Source organism: Periplaneta americana, chromosome 14 (genome assembly GCF_040183065.1).
Source record: "Periplaneta americana isolate PAMFEO1 chromosome 14, P.americana_PAMFEO1_priV1, whole genome shotgun sequence".
NCBI lineage: Eukaryota > Metazoa > Arthropoda > Insecta > Blattodea > Blattidae > Periplaneta > Periplaneta americana.
Genome location: NC_091130.1, coordinates 68305104 through 68327602, shown reverse-complemented (window position 1 = coordinate 68327602; position 22499 = coordinate 68305104). Strand labels below are relative to the sequence as shown.

The following is a 22499-nucleotide window of genomic DNA, read 5'->3' as shown; positions in this document are numbered from 1 at the left end:
AATTAGTCTTTGCCCCCCGCATCCTGGACTAGCTTCTACGAATCATCAGAAAATCTTAGAGTGTGATTGGGCCAATTTTTCCGAAAATGTTTCCACACTTTTGCCCTCGTAGTTCAGCGGACGAAAGTCGAAATTTAGATGTCAACGTCTCAGGTTCAATTCCTCGTTACTCCTTTTCATTTTATTGTGGTTCAAGATAGTATAATGTAATAATACAAAAAGAAAAACTAATACCAGTATTATGCAACTGGATTTTTCCAAACCTAATATTAAATTTATGTTATTTATATCGGTAAAGAACGATTACAATATAAATAACTTGAATATTATTTTTACAGTATCACTAAAGAACGATAACAGAATATAAATGATAAATATCGGTTTGTTTAATTAATATAAGATATTATATAATACGTATTTAATTATCTAAATAAAATAACCTATTTTACAAAGAAAGATGTTTGTGTTATAATAATTACTTACATAAAATACAGATTATTTATATTGCAAAAGAACAATAACAATATAAATAACTTGAATATTATTTTATAATGCTAATGAAGGAAAACAGAATATAAATGATAAATTGAATATTATTTATATCGCTAAAGAACGATAAGAATATAAAAAACGTGAATATTATTCATATCGGAATTTCACAGATTTATTACAGATGTATTTAAGAAGTTGTAGAAGAATAGTAATTAGTAACAGTGTCCTATTTATTCTTCTTGGAGCCAAATTTGTAACTTTTAAAAGTGTGGTTACTATGTTAAAGTGTGTGTGTTGTAACGGATATTTAAGAAATTGTAGAATAATAGTAATTAGTAACAGTGTCCTATTTATTCTTCTTGGAGCCAAATTTGTAACTTTTAAAAGTGTGGTTACTATGTTAAAGTGTATGTGTTGTAACGGATGCTTGATTTGTTATGTATGTGAGTCAGTTATGGGATGCTTGATGTTGTCGCAATGTCGTAATTATGGTTTGATTATGTTTGTGTGACTATTGTGTATTAATTTATGATGTATGGTACGGAAAGCTGCATATTTGTGTTATAGAAGTGTTACGTATGTGTGTTGTTAATGTTTTTGTATGTTTCAAATTGATACCTGATATTTGTTTTGCAATCGCAATGCCTAATTTACGGATTGTTTATGTTTTGTTTACATCGCGTAAGCTAATTTAATTTTCTTTTCCATTTCTCTTTATGCTTATATTTTTTGTGTATGAAACTATAGCTCTGACATACATATGTAAAATAGGGCTAACCCCCATTGGAGATACAATAATAATAATAATTATTATTATTAGTATTATTATTATTATTATTATTATTATTATTATTCATATCGTTATAAAACGATAACAGAATACAATAGATGACTTGAATTTTATTCATATCTCTAAAGAACGATAACAAAATATAAATAACGTGATATCCATAAAGAACGATAACTGAATATAAATGATAATGTGAATAGGATTTACATAGCTAAAGAACGATTAAAAAATAAAATGAAAACTTGAAGAAGGCCCGAACCCACAACCTTTGAATCATTAAACAAGAACTCTACCGCTGGTCTACGAGGCGCAGATATGGAACACTTTCATAGTTACGGAACTGCTTGTACAAGCACATGCATCGTGTAACATCGCCGCGACCCGAAGTGGACTTTGAAAATATTCGCTGTTCACGAGTACGGCTACTTTTTTTTTGACAGCTGTACATTATCCAAATGGCACATACAGCCAGATTTTGCGGCATTAATAAATTTGTTCTGATATACATAACACTGTGTTATTTCAATTTGAAAACCGACCAACTCCTTTGCCGCACCTTGTATCTCCCCAACCCTATGAATAAACGACTGGATTAAAAATACTGAAAATAAATAGACAGCATTACAGTTAAAATCAGAAGGGATTTTATTTAGTAAAATTTATGTATAAATTTCCTTAATTTATAGCAAATTTCCCCCAAGCATAAGGTTTGATCCATTATGATGCCTAAATATTTCACCTTTCACATGTAACAATTTTAGGACATAAGTAAGGATTAATATTTGAATACTTTCTGATCTGCAGTGTTACTTAGGAAATTATTTTCACTTGAGATAAATCCTGTTATATTTAAAGAACACGATACAACGGCTGTTTTATTAATATTAAGGGATACAAGGCTTGCATCCAACCAATTTTTAACAATGTTAATCCCATATTTGCTAAAGGTATTATACAGTTCGTACCACTAAAGATTAAAGTGGAATATGATGATGATGATGATAATCCGTGGCGCCACAGCCCTTGAAGGGTCCAGACCGAACAGCCGGATCCTGGCCTCACGTTCACGTGCCGAAGCAGATGTGGACGATCATCCAACCACAATGGAAGTGTCGTGTGGTTAGCACTATGCTCTCCCCAGTCATTATAGCTGGCGGGATATGATGATAGATACTGGAATAATCTTGTCATCACTGAAAGAGTAAATATTGCGTTTAATTTTGTCTGGGCTTATTAATAATAAATTATTAACATAGACAATAAACAGCAGGGGTACTAAGACTGTTTCTTGAGTGATGCCAGTTTGAACAGTTGTAAACAACTGAAATTTTCTTAAATTTCAGCCTGCTGATATCTGTTAGATAAATGAGAGAAAAAGGTCTTACACATGACACCAAAAACCCCCTTTATAAAGTTTGTCTGAAAGTATCTTGTGATTAATGGTATCAACGCTTTGAACTTGAACTTTGAATGAACCTGAAGTAAACTCGAAGGCTTTGCTAGTACATTTTGTTCTTTATGGAAAAATCGGCATAGCTGAAACATCGGCTTCTCACGCCGAAGGTCATAGTTAAAATTCCGATGAGTTTGAATAGAGCTATTTGTAAAAGCAGTGTTCGAGGCAGATTTTCTCGAGGTAGTCCCCTTTTTCCTGTACAAAATACTGACTGTCGGCAGTCTCACCGTGACAAAGTTGGTCACTGGAACCAAGATTTTCGGCTTCAAATCCGACCAAGGGCAATAAAAATTCTTAGCATGACTTTCTTCGAGAGGCAAGTAAGCTGAAGTTGAGAGACTCGTGTCTCAGATTTCAGACGCAGAAAAGTCCTGTCCCTGAATAAGAGGGCTCCAGGAGAAATATACCGTCCATTTATTACGCGTGTCAAGAATTCTGCGGCAATGGTGGCACCATTGTTTTAATTGGGAGGAAATTGAGCACTCGGTAAGGCATTAACTAATGTGAACAATACTCAGGGAGTGTCGCGATAGCACCCACTGTCTGAGAAAAGTGAGTGATGGCTAGGGATGGAAATTCGGACACGGAACCTATTAAGTTAACTACGTCGCGTATTATACAAGTCGTGTTGTTTACATCACCTCAAGGTAGTACAGAGACTTCTACAGAGCACTGATTTGCTTGAATCAAACATAGCTCGGTATAATCAGGTGACTAAAACAAATTTACGAAAGCGACTTACTTCATTCTCTTTTTTAATAGAAAATGGTGATACATTTTAAATAAAAATGGTGTACTTTAAGTGTCACTAATTTTGTTGCAGTGTACGTACAACTGTGTACATTCGTAAATTGTCAAAGGTAAGCATATTTCGATTGTCACTAGGACAAGAAAATGTTCTTTCGACAACACATGATATTATTGGTGTGAATTTGAAATAGTTTTTGTTTATTATAATCTTGTGCCTGTTCATTATTTAGTTTATATTGGACTTTACAGAGTTCCGAATGTGCAGAACTTTTTCAAGAACACTCTTCAGTGTCAGTTTAACATTTTTATTGTTAACAACAGCTGATCGTATAGAATTTAAAGTTATTTCATAACGCAAGGGCAAATAAGGTATTGTGTACGCATAGTTGTTGAGGTCGGCAATTTTATAAACGTATACTTTTCAATGAATTGTTGAAAATGTGGATTCTTAAGTTCATGGAACGGAATATCAACATCAGACACAAGTCATAATAAAATGTGAACTGATCCGAAATCAAATCACTAAACAATTTCAGATGTTCGATATGTCTTTTAGAGTCGCAATGTTTTTGTAAATCATGACGCTTAATAACTTTTATGTTTAAGTTACACACTTTACACCATTATTATATTTTCGTACTTGACTGAATAATAGTCATCTCCGAAGTCTTTTAGAATCACAAGCAAAGTTTCAGATTTTAATGGCGGCATTTTAATACCTTTTCACAGCACCTTTGCAAGATCACAACTGAACTCCTTACGAAAAGTTTACGTTTTAAACAGAAAATAGGTGTGCTATGCCGAAACAAACTATTGTAAAGCAGTAAACAAAACAAAACCCGTATCCATTAAACTTCGAATGAACAGAGCTCCCTTCACGCGACGTGTTTCATTTTTCATACGAACCTGAAAGTACATCAGTAAAGTAAATAACTAGGGTTATCCTATAGCCAGTGTTCCTTAAACCTGTAGCCGTTTCTAGGAATATTTTGGCGTCCGAACTTCGTTTCCTAGTGATGGCTTATTAGAAAAGTTACTAAATTTACAACAAATGTTCATTAACTTCTAATTTCGCACTCTTTTTTATATTTTTGATCTGGCATTAGGCTGCATGGTATGGAAGATGAGATTTGAATGAGTGTGGTGTTAAAGAGTTGATCGAAAAGTGATGTCGGCGGGAGAAAATATTCTGATAATCCATTGACACGCCACTTCCTTTGGACCCAATAATATTGAAATTGGTTTGAGAGCCAGTGTTTATGATCTTAAATATTAGTACTGACTACTAGCATACAATTAAGGTAGTTACCGAGCGAGGTGGTCCAGACTATAACAATTGAGATTCGTATTCGAGAGGGCCCAGATTCAAACCCCATGGCCGACCAATCTGACAGGGGTTTTTCATGGTTTCCCTCAGTCACAAAAGCAAATGCCGGATTGAAAATTTACATACCATGATTCATCACCGCCTTGATCACCCTATCATAAACATTAGAACAAAATCTAAAGTAGTTGCATGAACACAAGCCATCTATAACACACGACAATAGAAACAGGAACTCAACAACAGTCAACGGCCTACTGATATATCCAAAAATCCTACACACGCGATATGACCATAAATGTTAAAGCGTGTATAAATAGAACTTAACAAAAAGTTGGGTTTGTCCCATCCTCCGCCTTCAACCCATTCATCTTCATCAGTGCAACGTAGACTACCTATGTCGTTTCATTCCTGTTGTGCGCCCAAGGACATCATCGACGACCGCAAAGTAATCTACTGTACTATTCATGTTATAAAAACTATTGAGAGAAAGTCAGTGATGTAGATACACAGACCGACGGACAAATATCACTTTCACTTCCTAAATTATATTTCACTGCAACTTGATCAGACGATATTGAACTACCTACCTATAATTTAGTGTACTGTTCGCGGCTGGAGTTTACGTCCATGGCGAGCAGAAAAACGTTAGACACGAGTCTGCGACCCTAGCGATTGGAAAATAGTTAAGGATCTATCTGTTAATCCCCCTTGAGGGTAGGGGCACGGCTGGGACCGTTTTCACACGTAGGCTACTTGAGTGGGCCCATTGTACTACCTGGAATATAATGATGTGCAGGCCCTAAGACCCCCCCCCCGCGCTACAGATTCCCCTTGGGCCGCTCCCGAACTCCCCTACAGCTTGCAGAATCTCTTTACTTTTCTACGTAACCATCACGCGGTTCCTTAACCGCATATCCTACGAGCTCTATGAATCCGAGGGAAGAAGCCACAGGATATAACACTACCTCCAGCGACTAATGACCACATACCTTACTTACGGAGTCCAAGTTCGATGGCGGCGCAAGCCCGAAATATGAGAAAGAAACGGAGATGATGATGATGATGATGATGATGATGATGATGATGATGATGACGAAAGAGGGCAAGTATAATTATGGTGGCGAAATGAGTCCGAGGTCCAACGCCGAAAGTTACCCAGCAATTCTGTTTCAATTGGTTGAGAGGAAAATCTCGGAAAAGACCACAACCAAGTAATTTGTCCCAACCATAATTTGAACTCAGGCCTACTCGTTTCACGGTCAGATATGCCAACCATAGCGATGGACAATATTTAGGGATAAAAACAACCCTTCTAAATGGAGCTTTTGGAAAGGTAGTTCTTATATTATAGTTCCTTATTGAGTTTTGTACTACCTGACGTTAACAGTAGTTATCAGCCGAATGATGACGATTCTTGTAATGTCAGTAGCATCACTGGTGAGTGAAATGTTTTCATTATTTCTTTATAATAGTGCAGTGTTATGAGATTCAAATGTAATGATAATTTACGTATCAGTTGTTAATGATAATTGTTTATGTATTCATAGCGCTGCCATAGTAGTAGAGCCGCATTAGTCATCCATTCAGGCGTCCTGATTTCGATCCCCAGCCAGGTGGTGTTGCAATTTGTGATGGATAAAGAAGTAGACGTTAGAGAAGGTTTTTTTTAATCGAGATACTCTCATTTCTCTTTATCATTCCATCAACACTCTCATTTCATCTATCATATGCAGTAATAAAAATAGGCTGAGGTAAAATCTTACGGATAGTACAGGTTTTGATTCTGGTATAGGAAGTAGTGTTGTGGAATTTAATCGATTAGTCGAACAATTTATGTTGTAAGATTAATCGATCAAAAATATTTAATCGAATAATCGAGGCGATTAAAATTAATAGGTTGCAGTTTATATTAATTATTATTTTGTTAATACAAACTCGTACTAAAAATTCCGACAATATTGCTCTCTTGGAAAGTGCTTACTTAAAAAGCACAATAATACTGTTATTTTCTAACTGCGAAGCACATAGCTTAGGGAAAATCTTTTCACAAACACTTCAGAAAGAGATGGAGATATGACAGTGACCTAGTCTACCTCTATTGAAAGTTGAAAAACAATGCGAAACTCTTATTACGTTTTATGGTTTTCCTAGAAAACTTCCACCTTGTTGTCAGCTCATCTTCCTAGCATATGAAATACATACTTTCCTGGGATTCGTCCCCCTCATCCTTTATAAAATAGCCATGTCTACACTGTGTGCAAGTGAGATCGTAACTACCTTCTTCTCTTTCTAAAATCTGGTAATTCCATTACAGTAGCGGCTAATCTTCTGTTTCGACCGCTGTAGTTTTGCAGTTGCAGTTTCTGTAGCTACTGAGTTTGTATGTGAAGGTTGTGTGTTTAGTTTGATAAAGGAAAAAAAATCAGTTTTCTGTGGTTTGTGAAAAGTGTAAACTCCATTATATTGTCATATGAGAATTTGAGAGGTAAACTCGGTGAAACGTTTGGATTTAAATTGAACGATCGTGGAAAAGTGCTTGACAGAAAAAAAGTTTTTTCGTGTTTAGTGATGCAGGAAACATTGTTACTAAATGTAGAGCGGCACTTCATTCAGAGCATGTGAATGCACTCATGTTTAAAATCAGGGATGAAGTAGTATTAACTAGGTGAGTCTTCATACTTTTTGTTGTTTATGTTTGTCTTAAAAATTCCCGGTGAAATTGACACAATAAATTATAAGCCTCATAATAAATATGTTAGTAAATAATTAAAATAGATGTTTTGTAACAAAACGATACAAAATATACAGATATACAACATTTAATACTTATGCTTATCATCGAACACAAGTTAAATTTAACAATAATTATGTAATATATTATATTAAAATATTTTTTTTTCAAATCGATCAAAACTCGATTAATCGTTACTCGATTAATCTATCGATTGATCGATTAAATTCAAATAGTTAATCGATTAAATATTTTGATCGATCAACAGCACTATTAGGAAGGGCTTGGGGCTCCGGGCTACTTGTCTGGGCAGAGGCAGGATGCTCACCTATCAGCATTGGGTTGAACGATTTTTCACTTCTTGCAGAACATCAGTTTGCCACTGACGGTTATAGGGTCACAACAAAAAATATTTGGCCTAATTGATACCAGAGTGTTCCCACAGTCTGGAACAAACCATTCGAGAGATCTTCGTAATGAATAGACCTATCAGCGATTCTCAACCTGTGGTCCAAGGGCCCCTGGAAGTCAGCGAGTGATTTGAAAGGTTCCCGCGGAACCAACGTGTGTTTTCAAAGGATATTTTAACCAAGCTTAACTTTATCACATTTTTCTGATTTTTATCTGTTTCCTGGAACATCTTTTCTTTATCTCAGGCTTTTCAGACACAAGAGTTTTTAAAAGGAATGAGTTCGTCTGAGGGACTTCTTTTGGTTGGCAAGTCTTGGGTACCAACCCGAAATTATTAGTTATTTAAATTCTAATGTAACTTTAACTGTGTTCACTGTTCAGGCTGAGGTTGAAAGTAAAGATAAAGAAATTAAGCTTGTAGTCTCCTCGAGTAATCAGTTGAGAAATTCGAATCATTTCTCACGCTAAGTTACTTTCTAACAGCACATGATGAACTCTCGTCCGATATCTTTGGGGTACTATATAAAACATCTTCATTGTTTGGCATTAAAATTACGGGAATAATATTCTTTCTGCAATGGAAAACTGTAACAAAAATATCTTCTTCATCCTTTGAAGAGATAGAAAAATTCAAATATCTTGGAGCAACAGTAACACATATATATGACAACTCGGGAGGAAATTGAACGCAGAATAAAAATGGGAAATGCCTGTTATTATTGGTTGAGAAGCTTTTGTCATACAGTCTGCTCTCAAAAAAGCTGAAAGTTAGAATTCATAAAACAGTTATATTACCGGTTATTCTGTATGGTTGTGAAACTTGGACTCTTACTTTGAGAGAGGAACAGAGGTTAAGGGTGTTTGAGAATAAGGTTCTTAGGAAAATATTAGGGGTTAAGAGGAATGAAGTTGCAAGAGAATGGAGAAAGTTACATAACGCAGAACTGAACGCATTGTGTTCTTCACCCGACATAATTAGGAATATTAAAATCCAAACGTTTGAGATGAGCAGGGCATGTAATACGTTTGGGCGAATCGAGAAATGCATATAGAGTGTTAGTTGGAAGCCGGAGGAAAAAGACCTTTGGGGAGGGCGAAACGTAGATGGGAGGATATTATTAAAATGGATTTGAGGGAGGTGAGATATGATTGTAGAGACTGGATTAATCTTGCTCAGAATAGGGACCGATGGTGGGCTTATGTGAGGGCGGCAATGAACCTCCGGATTCCTTAAAAGCCATAAGTAAGTAGTGAGACTTGCGACTTATATTATCTACAATTGAGCCAGGTTTCGCAAAGCAACATCAACCATCAGACTTATAATCTAATGGTAAGTCAAAACACTGGTTTCATTTTTCCCAGTAAAGACATCGTTTAACATAAAATCACTTTGTATTTATGTATTTTCAGATTATATTCAAAAGCTAAAACTGAAATTTAATATCGCTGTCCTTTTATTAAGGATGTTCAATTCACTATATTACGCAAATATTTAATGAATCGAATTTGATTGCAGGCATAAATTATACAGAACATTTTGGCATTTTGGTGGTCAGCCAAAATTAAATGTAAGCTCTGAATGGTCCGTGACGCTGAAAAGGTTGCGAACCACTACCTAATAATACAGGTATGGTAACGCAGAGATCACAGTAGTGTCGCAATTTTGCGCGCATTACAAAGGTTGCTGGTTTATGTAAAAAGAGACAAGACTTCTATTCAAGACAAGTATTCAGTTGTAGACTTTCGATACAACTGATAAGACAGGGACATGTCTAGTCTCTGAACTTTATCAAATACAGAGGCTGCATACTTATGTAGGCCTAAGCTTACTGTACACTATTGAGAAGTATAGATATCGTTTATTTTCTGCCCATCTGGAACATAGATTGTACTAAGCTGTACTTCAAAGCCGCGTGTGTGGTTCACTACTAGCGCGCTGGTCTTTCATCTAGACGGCCCAGCTTCGATCTACGACGTGGTCGTGATGGAATTTGTGATTGACAAACCAGACCTTGCATAGGATTTTTCTCTGGGGACTCACGTTTCTCTCTTTCATTCCACCAAGACTGTGTTTCCCTCATTTCATCTATCATCTGCAGTAATTAAAAAAAGGCTGGGGTGAAGTCTTTGGGAGTACAGTAGGAACAGAAAAAAGGATTTCTGGTAATACAGAACATCCCACGCCACAACTTATCCTACGATTTAGGACTTATGCAGGCCTACCTGGGCCCTTCTACCGCTGCTTCCAAATATCGGTTATTTACAAGCTTTTCTGTGTGTGACTTCGTTTTTTCCGTGTACGAAGGACATAGGTAGGTACAAAGTTATTGAAGGAATTTAGAGTGGCAGTTAATAATAATAATAATAGTAATAATAATAATAATAATAATAATAATTATTATTATTATTATTATTATTATTATTATTTAACACCTTGCATAATATTCTTTTCCTTTTCATCCTCTGGTTGAGTGGAAGAGAAGGCCTTAACTCTGCCAGAATAATAATAATAATAATATTATTATTATTATTATTATTATTATTATTATTATTATTCTGGTAGAGTTAAGGCCTTCTCTTCCACTCAACCAGAGGATGAAAAGGAAAAGAATATTATACAAGGTGTTAAAAAAAACTATCCAATATTTTAGGAGGTGCTAGTATACATCAAAACAAGAAAAAAATGTCTAATAAACATAGGTCCTACAACACATACTTCTGAGATCTGAACACTCGTTCATAGGAGATGCTCAATGTGACGTCCATTCATGGCAATGCATTCCTCTGCCCTTCGACGTAAGGAAGCACACACTCTTTGAAATTGACCTAGTTGTTCTTGATAACCAAAAGTGTAGGGGATTTAGATTTGAGGAACGAGCAAACCAAGGTGTGGGGCCTCCCCAATCAATCCAGCGGTCCTGAAATGTCACCATCAGGGTTCACGCTCATTACGGAAAAGAATGTGCTGGTATGCCATCATGCATGAACCACATCTGTAGCCTTTGTTGACATGGCACATACTCCAGCAAGGTAGGCAGTACGTTAATAAGAAAGTCCTGATAACGAGCCCCAATTAATCTCTGATAGCACGTATGGCCCTTAATCTATCGCTAAGAACGCCTGCCCATACGTTGATTGAGAATCGGTGCTGATGCCTTGTTTCTACATGTGCTTAGGAATTTTCACCAGCCCGCACATGCTGATTACGAAAATTCACAACACCATCTCTGCTGAACCCCGCTCATATCCGCAACCAAACTTTTGTTTTCAGTATTCCTTGCGACGTATTAGTATTCCATGCCAAGGGTGTCAACTACGGTATGATTATCTGGTAGCCTGCTGTATTGTAGGGCAGAAAAATGCCATAAATGGATGTCACATTAAGCACTTCCTATGAACAAGTGTTCAGAGCTCAGAAAGTATGTGTTGTAGGATCCATGTTTATTAGACATTTCTTCTTGTTTTGATGCATACTATCACCTACTAAAATATTGGATACATTTTTAACACTCTGTATATACCTAATTATATATCTAAGACAATTCTGAAGTGGACAGTCGTAATGGCGACGAGTTTTGAAATTGTTATGATGTGATGAAAACCAGTCTTGATTTAGTGAACCGGTTGAGTTTTGCGTTATAATTTGCGTGTGATGTTGATAAAAATATTAATGACTATAATTTACGTATTTTTTTTTTTATATAACGCACTTCGAGTAAAATGGTGTGGTAACTCGAAAAATGTGATTTGTAAAGATATGCTAATTGCTGTAAAAATATTTTAATAATAGGTAGGCCTACCGTAATTTCCCATAACTATGATCCAGGCACCCAACTATGGTCCAAAACGCATTATGTACTACTTAGTCCCCCAAGAGTTCGGTGTTTGCCATTTAAGGCGCCACTGTGATGGAATTATGTTCCCCATAGATGCTTCTATCTACCATTACACATGGCAATGATATGGATGCTTAACAAGGTCAGTGTGCATCGTTCTATTGAATGTGTGAAGACACGAAATCATTCAGTTTGTGATTGTCTGTTTTATTAAGCTCTCCTCTGTAGAACTGGTAATTTATAGATATACCGGTATGATTGTTTGTACAATTAAACCTGGCTGTATAGTGTTTACTTTCACGTAATAATTAGACTGGCAGAGGTTAAGGACTCTGCGTGAAAAATGTTTAACTTCAAGGCTAGAAGTCAGTCCTCAAATATGTACCACAATTTTTCGTGGACCATAGTTGTATTTCATTTTGAAATATTTGTTTTAATGAAATGTGAACAATTTGATTATTTACTTATGCAAATACGGTATCTCAGCATATTCTAAAACACCATTTAACATTATAGTCCAGTAAATAAAGAAACAGGCTGTTCCAGCATCAATGGTACTAGCACGAATAATGGTCCGGTAAAACGAAAACTTCAGGGTAGAAGGATCACAACTGTCCCTGTAAGTGACTATGATAGCGATGAAATTGAATTGGATACAGATTATGATATTTCCGGTGTACTCTCCATATTTACAGACAGTGAGTCAGATGTGGAAAAGAAGACGAAATCTGTTAAAATAATGCTAAAGGCACATAGTTATATGGTAGTTACTTATGAGGAGGAATTGTGGCCAGGGAAAGTTTTGGAAGTGAAGAACAATGGAGCTGTTGTTTCATGTATAGTAAGATACGGCAATTACTGAGGTGGCGAGAAATGAAAGACATGTTATTCTATAGAAAGGAAAACATAATAAAACAAATTGAAGACCCCATATGCGTCTGGAAAAAGAGAGATCCATTTTCAAGTTCAGAATTACAAGAGAAGTGGAGATTCAAAGGCTAGAAATAAGCCTACTGAATATAGTTCTCTGTATGGTAAATAAACATTATCAGTGAATTTATTTGCATAATATATTGATCAGAATGTGTTAGTTTATTTTGATACCGTACTTTTGTTCTTTAATATACACTCATCGGCAAAAAAAAAGGGCGAACTACATTTTATTTAAAATTTTTGAAAATTGTAGGATTTTTTAAAATAATTTTAGGTGTGCTGAGGTTCATTTAGTTATTCATTTATTTTGTGATACGTAATAGCCAACAATGATCTGAAAAGGAGATTCGTTCTTCTTGCAATATTGAGTCCAAACTTCTGGGACTCATTTCAAGCTATGCTGAAGAAGTCTACAGACTGGTAAGCTCTTTTGAGGCAGTATTGGAGTACTTCATTGCATACAAATGTCACTAAGTCCTACCAATTCAGCAAAATGGCTGCATTGATAGAAGATGGGAATAGTCAGCGTTATGTGGCTGCAGTTCTTGGGACCAGAAGAGCCTTCCAGAAAATAAGACAAGTTAATGTGAGTGAGAGAACTGTAAGCAGACGTCTGGATGAATGTGGACTGAATTCCAGAAGACCAGCTAAAGGCCCAGAATTGCTCCAGCAACATCGTGTTGAACGATTACGTTCACAATCATGCTAATTGGAACCTGGGGCAGTGGCGACGAGTGCGCTTCACAGATGAATCGAGATTTAGTTTACAGATGGACGTGAAAGAGTGTGGAGAAGAGAAGGAGAACGTTTTTCTTCATGTACCTTCAGTTCACGTATGAGTTTCCAAGGTGGATCAGTAATGGTATGGGATGGCATTTCGTATAAAGCTCACACAGAACTTGTTTTCATTAATGGAGGTGCTTTGACTGCTCCAAGATACATTGAAGAAGGTCTAATTTAACATATTATGGTACCATATGCTCCACTTATTGGTGAAAAGTACCTGTTAATGAATGACAATGCTCGCCCTCATGCTACAAGAATCGTGGATGAGTTCCTTCACGACGTTGGATTGAATAGAATGGCATGGCCAGCAAGAAGTCCTGATATAAACACTATTGAACATGTGTGGGTCTTTCACGACGTTGGATTGAATAGGATGGTATGGCCAGCAAGAAGTCCTGATATAAACCCTATTGAACATGTGTGGGGCATGCTAGGGAAGCGAGTTAGAAGTCGACTAACTCCTCACAGCAACTTACAGCAGCTCCGAAATGTTCTAAGTAAAGAATGACCAGACTGACATCCAGAATCTGATCGAAAGGTTGAATCGGCGAATGGTAACATTCATACAATCACGGGGAGGCAATATCCGCTATTAGTAACATCTGGGTGGCCACAAAATCAGTTGAACATTTGGAAGAAAATTGAAACAATTTGTAAGTTTTTACACCTTTTAATTATATCCATTGTTTGGCGTTGAAAATAATAGCGCAAGTGATAATAAAAAAGAGTTTTTTTTTCTGGGAAGCAATGTTTTCTTCATTTCATAATGGGTTTTCTGATTCTCACCTCATAAAAAGATTGAGAAACTTTAGGTGGTCCGGTATCTTTGCCGGTGAGTGTAGTTGTGCATTATTGCAGGAAAATGACTTTCAGATTTCACTTGTTTATTGTGTGTTTATGCAAAGTGTAATAATAAAAAGAATCCATGTACTTTTAATTTATTTGTAATATTTCTGTGCTGGATTATGTTTCTACCCTTAAATTAGAAACTCAATGTATTGATTTACGAATAATTACAGCTCCAGCTATAGTCCATTCATGCTTTCAAGCATGAATATACGAGTGGACCATAATTGGGCAACTCAGAATACAACTATGTACCAATGCTTATTATTTTTTTAACACTTGTAATTAAATAATTTCAAACACATATGTCAATATTTATTTAATATACACTTACAAGAGTCCGAAGCCAAAATTTCACTGAATCTGGATGAATAGTATTGAAAATACAAAGAAAAATGTGTCAAATGTGGACCATAGTTAGGGGAAACTACGTTACCGTACCAAAACCTTTACTATCTACTGTTTTATTATTAGAATTTCATACTTCCAGCTAGTAAAACAGCGTTGAGTGATTTTAGACTTACGACAGTAAGCCATCTGTTGCACTGTGTATGTGTGCGATGAATGAAATTATTTTCAAAGTGCAACACCAAATTATAAGATTTGTACTACACGACATGATTTATTATGAAATGTATATATTGACGGTGCAAGTATTAATAATAATAGGTATATAATATCCTTTTGTTTTTTAATTTCAAATATCAAATGCGAAAATTTCGAAAAAATTTTATCGCCAGAGTTCTATATTAATGTTAAGATTGATTTAGAAGTTACTTTGTCGCTAAAATTCTTGTTAAAACTGATTTTGAATTGTTTTGCCACTAGAAATATACATGCTTATTAACGCTGATTTCAAAATCGTTTTGTCACTCGAATTCTATATAGGCAATTGTTAAAACTTAATTAGTTTCCACTGGAATTCTATGTAATCATTAAAACAATCATACAGAATTTCAGTGGAAAAAAAACTTTAAAATAAGTTTTAACAGTTACACAGAATTCCAATGGCAAAATAAGTTTGAAATCAATCACAATTCTAGAGTGTAGGCCTAAACAACAAAGATTGTAATATCCATTTTTGTTATTTTTAAGTGGTTGTTAAAATAGGTTGTAAGTGTGAAGCTCAATAACTTACAAAATTGCATAATGTTGAAATTCAAAGTACAAATAGCTGTAGTTAATGTAAGCAATAACAGAAGTCACCATTAGTAGATGATTTTTACGGAGAATAATGCTTTTTTTCTCTTCTGAAAAATTTTCTGTGCATTTGCAACCTTTGCTGTTGCAAAAGCAAAACATTATTATGCAACGGAGGGGAAAAGGAAGTGTACACCCTATCCCATTATCTCCTGGATTAGTTGCTTCATGAGTGATGCCTTATGAAGTTCAAAATCTGTCTCGGACAGTTGAGTAAACAACAGCATAGAAACATATTGGAGGAAATGGAAAAACCATATGCCGGGTGTAAGCCTACTTCTTGCCCCTAGTCATCGGATTGTAGGCCTACGTAAAAGTGCATTTTATGATATGACAACGAAATTCATATGTCTTTCGCATATGGAGTGATTCCATGAAAGTATGAATGATAGTAAACTGGATAAAGCGGCGCATGTATTTCGTGATCAGGGAGATTAAAGCGTTATGTTCCTAACCGAACAGATTGGGTTCGAATCCCAAGACAGACTAATTTTTTATAATCCCAACAAAGGGCGATAGTGATAGAATGTAATGTGCAGTGCTTAGCGTGTATCTAGTGTCAATTTCTTTTACTTGGTTATTTAACGACGCTCTATCAACTACTAGGTTATTTAGCGTCGATGGAATTGGTGATAGCGAGATGATATTTGACGAGATGAGACCGAGGATTCGTCATAGATTACCTGACATTTGCCATATGGTTGGGGAAAACCTCAGAAAAAAACCAAACAGGTAATCAGCCCAAGCGGGAATCGAACCCGCGCCCGAGCGCAACTCCGGATCGGCAGGCAAGCGCCTTAGCCAACTGAGCTACGCCGGTGCTCTTCTAGTGTCATTTAACTGTACCTTTTCATATACAGGGTGTTTCAAAAATACGGGGTATAATTTCAGGTATGTATTTCCCACATGTAGACAATCAAAATAGTTCATTACAACATGTGTCCGGAAATGCTTCATTTCCGAGTTATGGCCTTCACAACATTGAAATTCACCGGAACGTTTTTCTTTCCGCAGGTCGTTGCTGTCAAAGGAGACATTAAGAGGGCACTCTGACAGTTCATTCCGACGCGAAGGTTACATTCAGTGTTGTGTAGGCGTTAGACTGTGCGACATGTATTCAAATCAAGAGCTGGCAGAGATACACTTCATGTACGGTAAGGCGGACGGCAATGCTGCGCTGGCTCGTCGTTTGTACCAGGAGAGGTACCCACAGCGACAACGTCCAGATCGAAAGACATTTGTACGTCTCCATTACCGTCTGTGCGAGTATGGAAAATTTAACTCTCCTGGTTTGGGAAGGGGACGACCAAGATCTACAACTCCAGAAGTACAGGAGCAGATCTTGGAGGCTGTGAACATGACTCCTTCTATCTGCACACGAAGGGTAGCGTTGCAAGTCAATGTTCCTCATACGACTGTCTGGACACTGTTGAAAGAGTATCAATTGTATCCTTATCATTTGCAACGTGTACAGGCCCTGTCACCAGGAGATTACCCTGTACGAGTTAGGTTCTGTCAGTGGTTCTTGCAGCTGTGTGGTGTAAATCCGAACTTTCCTGCCTTAGTATTACTTACAGATGAAGCACAGTTCACACGAGATGGCATAACAAATTTCCACAATCAGCATGTATGGGCGTATGAAAACCCACGTGCAACTGTTCCATCTCATCACCAGGTGCGGTTCTCCCTCAACATGTGGGCCGGTATCATTGGTGATGGATTAGTTGGACCCCATGTACTTGTAAACAGACTTCGGGGCAGGCGTACACAAACTTCCTGGAAAACACCATACCTCATGTTTTAGAAGACACTCCACTGATCAATCGTCAACACATTCACTTCTTACATGATGGCGCTCCTGCACACTTCAGTCGTACGGCTCGCCGGTACTTGGATCGAAGGTTTCCTGATCGATGGAAAAGTAGAGGTGGCCCAATTGCTTGGCCTCCACACTCACCTGATCTGAACCCTCTCGATTTCTACTTGTGGGGCCATTTAAAATCATTGGTTTATTCGTCTCCGGTGTCTGATTTGGAACCCCTTCGGAATCGAATTGTGGCATGTTCTGAGGACATACGCAATACTCCTGGAGTTTGGGATCGTGTTCGCAGGTCAATGAGACATCGATGTGAGGTCTATATTCAAGCAGGAGGTGGACATTTTGAACATCTTCTGTAATGACAACGACCTGCGGAAAGAAAAACGTTCCGGTGAATTTCAATGTTGTGAAGGCCATAACTCGGAAATGAAGCATTTCCTGACACATGTTGTAATGAACTATTTTGATTGTCTACATGTGGGAAATATATACCTGAAATTATGCCCCGTATTTTTTAAACACCCTGTATATTGTAATCATCGCTGGAGAGGAGAGGCGATACGAAGGAAGATGTTCAAATTATTTGAATTTACGGGCTGGATACTTTTATACTGTTTTTTTTATGTACTACCTGTTTGTGTTTTGTTTCTAAAATGTTATACGATAGATAATTTGTTTTATTTTAATTTGCATTTACTTGAAAAATATTTCCTTCTACAGTACTTTCTACTCGAAGAACTGGAATTATCTTGCCCTTATTAGCATTAATATTATAATTTGCTTCTAGGTGTTATTCTTGAATTACTTCGATAATTTCTACCCAAATAAATAAAGCACAGAAAATATCTTTTAGTAGGTACATGTCAGAGGGAAAGTAAAAATCGCATATACGGCAACACTGTCTGTGAATGTGCGAGGATAATAGTTTCAAAACGACTAGAGGCAAGAGATACACTCGGTATATGGAATAAAAGAAGATAGGCTACCTAGAATCGTAGCTACAGACCGATTATTTAGTCCTGACCGGTCAGCGACGCGAAAGAGGGGAAGTAATAGGAGTAGTGAGGAGAGTTACGGATTAGAGATAAGGGCGAGCGTTCGGTAAAGGAATGCAGTACAACTTAACTCTACTGGAAACATACCGCTCTACCGCATGCGTGACATCCGATCGCTCCGAAGACAATCGAGTGACTAACCCAAACACCGCTTGGCGTAATTAAATGAACTCTCACATCTCCGGCGACTGTCAGGACTAAATAATCGTACTGTACTTCAGCATGGACCAAGGGGCACCAGACTGATTCGACGACCGAGGAAGAGATGGACAGACCAAAATTTCTAAGCTGTTGCTTGGGAATGGGGAAATCATTATCTAGATTTTGCTGGGGAAGAAGAAGAAGAAGAAGAAGAAGAAGAAGAAGAAGAAGAAGAATGGCGGTGGTGATAAATTTTAATACATTAAAGGCAATACTCTAGTTTTCAAAATATACATGCTGTCTAGAACTTTAGATGAGAAAGTAATGTAATTACAGTACATCGAAATCCGGGCTACAGTCATTAGTGACTTTTTATTTTAGTTGGTTATTTAACGACGCCGTATCAACTACTAGGTTATTTAGCGTCGATGAGATTGGTGATAGCGAGATGATATTTGGCGAGATGAGGCCGACTATTCGCCATAGATTACCTTGCATTCACCTTATGGTTGGGGAAAACCTCGGAAAAACCTAACCAGGTAATCAGCCCAAGCGGGAATCGAACCCGCGCCCGAAGCAACTTCAGACCGGCAGGCAAGCGCCTTAACCGACTGATCCACGCCGGTGGCTTCATTAGTAACAAATCAAATAACGTGCACAGATTTATATGATGGAATTTTCTTTCCTATTTCAAACATTACGAATTTCTTCATTTAGTTACCTAATCCACAGAGAGTTCACTTCTTCGTAAACTAGTAATTCGCACCGAGACTTTATTTTTTACTTGTGATGTTATATCTTAGGACACGAGTGCTTAAAAAAACAACAAAAAATATGTCAAGGCCACATGTGTTGGGCAATTTATCAATTGAGTAGCGTCGCCGTTCAAGACGCACTTTATAAACAAATCGCTGCGATATGTCTGGCTTCAAGATCATGAATCAATAGCAAATGTACGACATGAAGTGGTAGCGAGTGAAGGAAGCTACAGATCTTACTTCAAGTTCAGTACTTGGAGGAGGGATATCGTATAGATTAGGATGGAGAGTGGAACAAGTCCACGTGTACTTAGGCCAAAAATGTAACTAGGCCTATGAATTTTAAAATAAAAAATCCCAAGCTTGGCCGGGACTCGAACCGGAACTGTCTGCGTCACAGGCTGATGGTACATACTACGCAGCCGCGCAGAGATCAGTAACAGTAATATTTTTAATCTTCGGCAGGTGACTTATATTCCTAACATCCATCTTTCTTTCTTTTCCCACTGATCTTTTTGAGATTAAGAATTCTCTTTGATTTAGTTAGTCCTTTCTCCACGTAATCTGAGATGAACCTTGTTTTCGGCGTTCTAGAGGGGATCACTCAGTAATCCTCTTCATTCATTAATTCACAGCTTTCTGTCCAAGGACAGGTCTTTCACTCCAAACCCAGCATTTTGTGATTTTTCCTCTAATCTGCCTCCTTTTAGTAGCCGCATACGATCCATATATCTTCATGTCGTCTATCATCTGATATTTTCTTCTGCCCCGAACTATTTTCCCGTTCACCATTCCTTCCAGTGCATCCTTCAGTAGGCAGTTTCTTCTCAACCAGTGACCCAGCCACTTCCTTTTTCTCTTCCTGATCAGTTTCAGCATTATTCTTTTTTTTACCCACTCTTCCTTGCACAGCTTCATTTCTTATTCTGTCTGTCCATTTCACACGTTCCATTCTTCTCCATATCCACATTTAAAATGATTCTATTCGTTTCTCTTCACTTCGTCGTGATGTCCATGTTTCTCCCCTATACAATTCCACACTCCACACAAAGCACTTTACTTGTCTCATCGTTAGTTATTTTTTCTAGAGGTCCGCAGAAGATGCTCCTTTTTCTATTAAAAACTTCCTTTGCCATTGCTGTCTTCCTTTTGATCTTTTGCCTTCCTGGCAGCAGCTCATGTTACTACTTATAGTACACCCCAAGTATTTGAAGCTGTCCACTTGTTCTACTGCCTAATTTAGAATTTTATTTCGTGGTCTTCGTCTTGTTTGCATTTATCTTCATCTCACACTGCTCACAGCTGTCATTTAGCTCCAGTACATAGTACCCCTTAATATCATCTGCTCTTCTACTGTAGATCTATAATAGTTGTAGTAGTGATGATAATAATAATAATAATAATAATAATAATAATAATAATAATAATAATAATAATAATACTAATAATAATATAAGGAAATTACATATTAAGCTGAAATACAATATATACACATATTAATCTTGATAAAACAAGGAGCTGCTTAGATAAGGCAAAGAATAGACACAAGACAAGGGTCACACCTAATCTATTATGTCAGCGTGATAAATCTCCAATTTCCTGTTAGAAACCGATATCGATCCTGTTAGATATTCATTCATTAGGCTACTATTTGGACCTAAATTATGCAAGTTAATAAGAAGGCCATCACACGCTCACATGTTGGCGTTTTGGCTTTTCTTAGGAAGTTCACGGCTTGGTCATAGATTGTACTTTGATTGAAATTTCTCTCTCCTTTCTCGCAAGGTAAACACCGAAAGAATAACGTTTTGAAATACACTACAAATCAGGAGCAGCCGCTCATTATAATACAGTGAGCTCACTAGTTGTTTCTGTTTACCTCAATAACACATTTCATTTCGAACTGATAACTTACAAGTAAATTAACTATACCATTGTATACTATGAACTGTGTCTTGTGCTGCCTGCCAGTTGTGATCTAGAGGGTAGTATGACAAATAAAATCGAAGACAACGTTTAGATTTGTTCTACAGGTCCAGCTCATTGAAATGAGAGATCACGCAGAGAAAGACTGTTTATACGTAGGCACTGCTTTTGGAAGCTGTTTTTGTGCCTTGCAGATCGTATTGGAACCAATTTTTGACGTGTAGCATCAATATTCGATCTATATTAATAAACAGAGTGGAAGGATTTGGTGAAATGGAAATTACACTGACGTCATTCAATATCGGTCACCGTGTCCACTGCTGTGGAGTACGATTAGCACGTTTGACCATGAAACGAGCGGGCTCGGGTTCAAATCCTGGTTTGAATAAGTTACCTGGTTGAGATTTTTCCGGGTTTTTCCCTCAAACCCATTAAGAGCAAATGCTGGGTAATTTTCGGCGCTGGACCCTGGATTCATCTCGCTAGCATTATCACCTTCATCTCACTCAGACGCTACATACCATAGCAGTTGATAAAGCGACATAAAATAACCAACTAAAAAAATTAAAATGTCCCTTTCGGAGGAAGTAGGCTAAGTGAATCGAAAAAGGCGAGGAAATATTATCCCCGTAAGGAGTGAGAAAAATAATACCTATTTTTGCGAGGAACGGGAGAACATTAGATGTTCGCTGTGCCAAAAAGTGTTACTGGCTTGTTAAATATAAGAACAGTGCAGCGGCATAGCTATTTTAAATGTAAGGGTTTTAACTTTTTAAGGTTCAATTAATTAAAATTCAATTCTCTCACTTTTTCTTAACATGCAACGCTTTTCTTTTTAATTGCATAAGCATATATATTAATTTATGTTTATACTAATTTCGAAATACAACTTATCACGATAAAATAAGTTACTATATCAGCAGACGTTATCCCTTGGCACAGGCCTAATGAAAAAACAACCAACAATAAACAAAATACAACAACCAAGCCGGAATTCATGAGGAAAATCGTTCTTGAAGCGAGTAACGAAATTACGTGAGAAATTGCTAAAGCAAAATAACGTAAACGCAAGAAGTTGTTAAAAAGTGCCTCCTTAAAGTAGCACAATGTATATATCTCCGAGAAAATACAGATCACCATCTTTATGATAGCTAAATGAAATATTAAAATTTCTGGTGAGCTCTTTATTAAAAAATACTTTTTGGCATAAATTTGAGTTTTTTTTATTCCGATTGTGTATAA

At 36.9% G+C, this 22499-nt stretch overlaps 1 long non-coding RNA gene across 1 annotated transcript in view; it reads right to left on the bottom strand.

Annotated features, from left to right (window-relative positions):
* Positions 1–1930: 1930 nt before the first annotated feature.
* Positions 1931–22499, bottom strand: part of LOC138713995 (uncharacterized) — a 164436-nt gene continuing 143867 nt past the window's right edge. Inside the window, exon 4 of the long non-coding RNA XR_011336026.1 lies at positions 1931–2475. This is a non-coding gene — a long non-coding RNA (uncharacterized lncRNA). The remainder of the gene's footprint in view (positions 2476–22499) is intronic.